The following is a 6,000-nucleotide window of genomic DNA, read 5'->3' as shown; positions in this document are numbered from 1 at the left end:
TAAACTTGTGCTCACTTCACTTCTTGGGACTAGAATTCTGTAATTGGGAATTTTAGGAACATCATCCCCAACTTTTTGAAGGCATGAGGATGATGAAGAATATTTACATATGTATATTTGGTTTGCTTTTTTGTGTACTCCAGCAAAATGGGTATTCTGCTATTTTTAAAAATCCAGATAGCTTTTAAAAGGCATAGGCACTGAAATAACAAACTATTTTAGCTTATTATAGTTTTCAAATGGTTACATTCTTAAAATTCCTTGAAGCATGAATAAATCTACTGCTTTCCATTAAAAAAGTGCTCTTAATATTTTTCTCCCACAATATCTTAACATTCTTTCTTTGACATGTGAAATAAACAAAAACACAGGCAGATGGATAGAAAAGGTGTTTTTTTAGTACATTGAGATTTCTAGCAGCTTTTACATGATACAAAGGGGAGGGGATAAATAAATAACACAAGGTGCAATCATTACAGGTAATGGGGTTGCTAATTAAACCTTCACTCTAAAACAGGCTAATGCACATCCATCCAGAAAGAGACTAGTTTAGAAGTTGGTTGGTGGTAGGTGATGGATTTCAAGTTCAATAGGTAAAATCCTAACACTGTCTCTAGCACAGGTGGAAACCCTTAGGTCTCCAGATGTTGATGAATTACAACTCTAGCAGCCCCAGCCAGCATGGCTAATGGCAGCTGCAATTCACCAACATTGGGACAGCCATTAATATATAAAAGCAGTCCTGCAGCAATTTCAATGTTCCTTCACATTTTTTCAACAATTTATTAAGCTAATTACAGAGAGTGTACAGATGTTAGAACAATTGTGCTTGTCCAGCTCCTGATGTAAACAGCAGCAGTTCTGATTATTTTCAACCTAATAAGATTCTTTTGCTAGGGAAGTTATGCATTCTGGATGTATTCTGATGATTACAATGACTCCCAATGGCTAAAAGAGAAACTACATGTAGAGTTAATTAACAGTACGTTGCTGCACTTCCTTCTTTTCACTTATTCTCAAGTCATTAGGCAACATCAAGGTAAGTAACGCAGCACACCGATTTAGGAGGGTTACCTCTTTCTTTTTTTTACTGTTTCATTTTCAACTTCCTCTCCCGTATCACTCCCAAATCACAAAGGCACAATTCAAATAGAATGACTACTGTATATGGGAAAATAATATTTCTCACCCTTTTCTTTCTCATTTACAATTAACCTTCACTCAAAGGAGCACCCCCAAGTGGCTTGTTGGGATGAGCCTTAAAGATTCAGCTAGTCTCCCCTAATTTCATCCTTACAGTAACTTTGTAAGAAATTCCTAGCCTGAGAGATGAACTAATCAGGAATATGAACTTGAGTCTCCCTAATCTAATTCCAATACGTTGACCATTACGCTGCCGGAGCAAGACCTAAGTGGGGTTAGTCTAGCTAGCACCTGAGTAGCTACATAAGGTTATTTCAGAAATAGGCCAGATTGGAAAGTTGAAAACCATATATATCAATTGCAAACATCAAATATTTGATTATTTTTCCTATGCCCGTCCTTATTGTAATCACATCGTGCTGGGGGAGGGGGGTTGCAGTTAATTTCTTTATGGTAATGTTACTAGTTTATTTACCAATGGGTTTTCCATTAATGTCCATAGCTTCCCACAAAACATATCAAGGGTTGCGAGAGAATGGGTTAGACAATTTTGCCCTCCATCAATTATCTTCAGATATTTTTGGCTTTATATAATATTTCACTAGCAGAAGGGAAACCTATTATTCCAGCTTATTCACTTACACTGATACAGTGATTAGTATATTTTTGAAAAAGGCCTGCCTCTATTAAAAGTGGAATTATGATAAGAAAATGTCAATTAGTGTAAAAACTGGCACAAAAATAGACGGGGCGGAGATTGCCATAATGCTTTTTGTAAGGGAAGGAAAAATGAATGATTTTTAGCTGTCTAATTTTATGACTGACATTGACAAATGAATGCTTGTACAAGCACAAGCAGGCCACTGGCATGAAATGGGTTTATTTCAGTTGCTGTATATTATGCAGCTATTTTAGAGATCAGTAAATTGTGGCACATACATTGAGAGCTTCTTTGGGGTTTTCCAGTTGAGAATAGCCTAGTATGTACCTATCAGGAAGCCACTATGGAGACTGAATTAATCCCTGCTCAGAGGTATCACATATCCTAAAGCCAATCTCATAATGCTTGTTGACCATCAAGATTTGAAGCCCCACTGGACGCCAAGGCAGAATAGCACAAACAACTGTACATATTCAACACAACAAAAATTTATGTAGAAAGTTCACATGTGGAGCTGCTGAATGTCTCAAATTATATCTGTGCTGATATCTGAAGTTGCCTAGAAAAACAGTAATGTTTTTGTGGAGGAAAAGTGATTGTTGTCTTCACTGCAGAGTGATATCATCAGTTCCCAGTTCCTATAGTGAAAATACATTCAGAGGGTTACACAGAACAATATGGTTCAGAAATAATATTATTTAGAATTAGTTTGCCTATTTGTTCCTTGGCTCTTTTCAATACCTGATTCCAGATTAAGCAACAAAACATGTTTTTGTTAGCAGCCAAGCTTCAACTGGAAGCCATAATTTGATGTCAATTCTGACTTTTTACACTATATTTTGTTACCTTGGTGTATCCTTGTTTCTTTTTGTGCTCTACCTAAGCTTGTTAGCAATCCACAAAGATGCAAATGCTGCCCTTCTCAAGCAAAATTGAACTATTTTTTTCAAGGGTCCAGTTTTCTTTTTCAGTAGCATTTTTCTCAATAGTACTCTCAATACTATTTGACAAATAGTGATCTGTTTTCATATATAGCTAAAGTGTAAGCCATGATTTAAAAATCACAGTAAGTGGGTTCATACACATTAAGCCAAAATCAATCATAGCACCATTTGTGAACTAAGCATTACTGTATGTATGGCTTAATTGTTATAAGTCAAATAGTGCCCATGTGGAAGACTGAAGCAAAAATGGCAAGGCACAATAAATGTAGACATCAAAATTATCCAGTTTGACCCAGATGCTGTGCTTGATCATGCAAGATGACATTCAGCAATTCAAAAAGCAGACCCTGCACCTGCAGGAATAACACTAGGAAGAGGATGATGATGATGAAGAAATGCCAAGAAATATCCCTCATTTTCAATTTGGAAATAATTTTTCTTTAAGTGGTTTTATTAGAACAAGAATGATGGCAATTATTCAGATTTTACAGGTATTTTTGTTTGCTTTTTTAATTAAGAAAATTGAGGTAATTAGGGGGGAGGGTGGAAGGGAGGGGGAGGGTTAGGGAGGGTTAGGAAGGGTTGGGTGGAGGGAGGGGGGGAGGGATTGTTAAAGATAAAATGTATTGTAAAACTTTTCAATAAAAAAAAGAAAATTGAGGTAATTAGGGTATCACCGAAACAGAAATCAGCATACTGTATTTATGATTTGGGCCCTGGTGACACAGTACATAGAATGCAGACTTGCAGGCAAACTCTGCCCACAGCCTGGAGTTAGATCCTGACAGGGCTGAAGGTTAACTCAGCCTTCCATCCTTCTGATGTCCGTAAAATGAGTACCCAGATTGTTGGGGGCAGTATGCTTACATTGTAAACCACCCAGAGTGTGCTGTAAAGCAGGGTTTTTCAACTGGTGGTAAGCGTACCACCCGTGTTACTTTGACACTTGGCAGGTGGTACACAACCGTCCTAAAGAAATGGTAGCGGGGAGGGGGAGAGGAATGAGCTGAAGTGGCGGCAGCGTTGCAGGACTGTTGGGACTTGGCAGAAGCCCCAGGATCAGTGCCGGGCTCCAGCTGATTGGCGCTTCTACAAAGCTGTTGAGGCTCAGCACCCGGCTCCAGTTGATTGGCGTTTACGAAAGCAACACATAGCTGGAGATGTACGGAAAAGGAGGGGAGAGAGGAAAGGATATATAAAGAGGAGGTTTTGGCGGGAAAGGGCCACCGAGGGGCTGCCCCTGCCCCACCCCCTGGGTACATGCACAGGAGGCAGTGAGCATCCAGGGTCCCTGCTGACCACTCAAAAAGAAAAGAGGCAAGCCCACGCCGACTGGGTGCTGATTTACACCTTGTAGCTACCATCAAAGCCAGAACACGCTGAACCTTAGATCCACGGGGCAGCCCTGGAACCAGCAATGGGCCACCACACCGCCTCAGCCTTGCCCCCTGGGCATGCACAGCCATGTTCTGAGCACTTTGCAGGTTCATTTTTTAAAGCTGCCTGAGGCTCTGGGCAGGAGACTTCCCATTTTGACCCCTCCCCCCTGTTGTTGCCTCTGCTTGAAGAGCCTCTGCATGGCTCTCAGCTCACCTCTCCCAGACACATTCACATGTTTGTTTGTGTGTGTGTGTGTGTGCATGCACGTGGGGGATTGTCTCACTCCTTGCAGCTTCACACTGTGACATTGGGGAGGACAAGAATGGGAGAGATAAGAGAAGCTGCGATGGGAACTTCTTGCAGCCTTCCACAGGGCTGGGGGGCAAGAGCTGAGGGGGCCAGGGCATGATGCAATTGGCGTCATGTTGAGAAAAAGAAACAAGTACCAAAAAAAAAGTTGTCATTAATTTGCAGCCTGCCATCGCTAATGGCCTCTGTTGAGGGCGTGGGGCTGCAAGGGGTGAGACATGCACACACCCCGTGCGCACGTGCGTGCGCGCACACACACACACACACACACACACATATGAGTGTGGATCTGGGAGAGGTGAGCTGGGAGCCACCAGAGGCAATGACAGGGGAGGGGTCAAAATGGGAAGACTCTGCCCAACGCTGCCTGCCTGTTGCCATCTCTGCCCGGAACCTCAGCAGCTTTAAAAAAAAAACTGGAGGAAGGAAGGAAGGAAGGAAGGAAGGAAGGAAGGAAGGAAGGAAGGAAGGAAGGAAGGAAGGAAGGAAGGAAGGAAGGAAGAGGCAACTTGATTGGAAATGCCCTAATTCAAAGGAGAAAGCAGGTTTTTGTTCTGTTTTGTCAGAACTTTGTTGGCAATCCAAGTTAACATTGGTATTCTTGAATTGTGAGCTCTTAGGAAAATATCCCCCCCCTTGTGTGTTGCAAACAGCCATTTCCAGTGGGGAAAACAGGACAAAGCAGAGTGGGGAAAAATATTTTCCTCTGCTGTATTTCCAGTCTGAATTAAACCAAGGCAGGGTCCCCACAGAAGAGCCCTTTTAAGGACTATGTATTAATAAAAAAGCAACTAAGCTACCTCTGTTCCTAAATGCTAAAGCTATTGCACATATAAAATGGAGGAGCTCTGATCAACTATCACCGCCACAATTTTGACAGTTTTTCTGTACTGTTGTCTGTGGATGCCCCCCTTAAATGCAAGCACGGGATAAACTGAGCCTAGTTTTTCTCAATCTTTTAAGTGGCCAGAAACTACTAGCAAAAGTGGCATTTGATCACAAGGCAAGGAGGCATCAAGAAATGTTTCCCCTTTTGCATTTGAGCGTCCAAGAAGGGACAGGAAATGAGAAATGGAAAGAGGAAAGACAAAGAAAAAGAGGGGAAGAGAGCAAGGAAGGAAAAAGAAGGAAAGAGGGGAAGGGAGAAGAAAGAAAGACTGAAAAGGGAAGGAAAAAAGAAATGGAAAGAAGGAAGGAAGGAAGGAAGGAAGGAAGGAAGGAAGGAAGGAAGGAAGGAAGGAAGGAAGGAAGGAAGGAAGGAAGGTTATAATGAGAGGGAGGGAGGCTGTGAGGAATGTCCTGCCTTAGCACTTGGCCACCAGCAGCCCTGCTGCCCTTTCACCATCCCCTTGCCCCCTCCTCCTGGCCTATCCTGGTGGTCTCCCATCCTACCATGAAGGATGCTTTGGTTACAAAGCCAGGTCTCCTCGCATGGAGAGGGAGTGGGCCTCCCTCTGACCCACACACTTTGCCCTCCTGCACCCACCATGAGCAACATGGCCAAGTAGAGTGAGCACAGCAGCAGCAGCAGCCTCGAGGAGGAGGTAAGTGCAGCCGGGCACC

General features: G+C 42.5%; 1 protein-coding gene across 4 annotated transcripts in view; it reads right to left on the bottom strand.

Moving 5' to 3' along the window:
- Nucleotides 1-386: 386 nt before the first annotated feature.
- LOC310639653 (adapter SH3BGRL-like) overlaps nt 387-6,000 on the bottom strand; it is a 28,705-nt gene continuing 23,091 nt past the window's right edge. For 3 of the 4 annotated variants that reach the window (XM_083361460.1, XM_083361462.1, XM_083361463.1), the window contains one exon: nt 387-2,442. The gene's annotated coding sequence lies outside the window, so the exon portion shown is untranslated. Of the gene's footprint in view, nt 2,443-3,503; nt 3,903-6,000 lie in introns of those variants that run through there. The other variant, XM_083361461.1, reaches the window with a different exon arrangement.

Source organism: Vipera ursinii (genome assembly GCF_947247035.1).
Source record: "Vipera ursinii genome assembly, chromosome: 4".
Taxonomy (NCBI): domain Eukaryota; kingdom Metazoa; phylum Chordata; class Lepidosauria; order Squamata; family Viperidae; genus Vipera; species Vipera ursinii.
The sequence above is the reverse complement of the archived record's forward strand: the minus strand, read 5'-3'. Positions and strand labels throughout refer to the sequence as shown.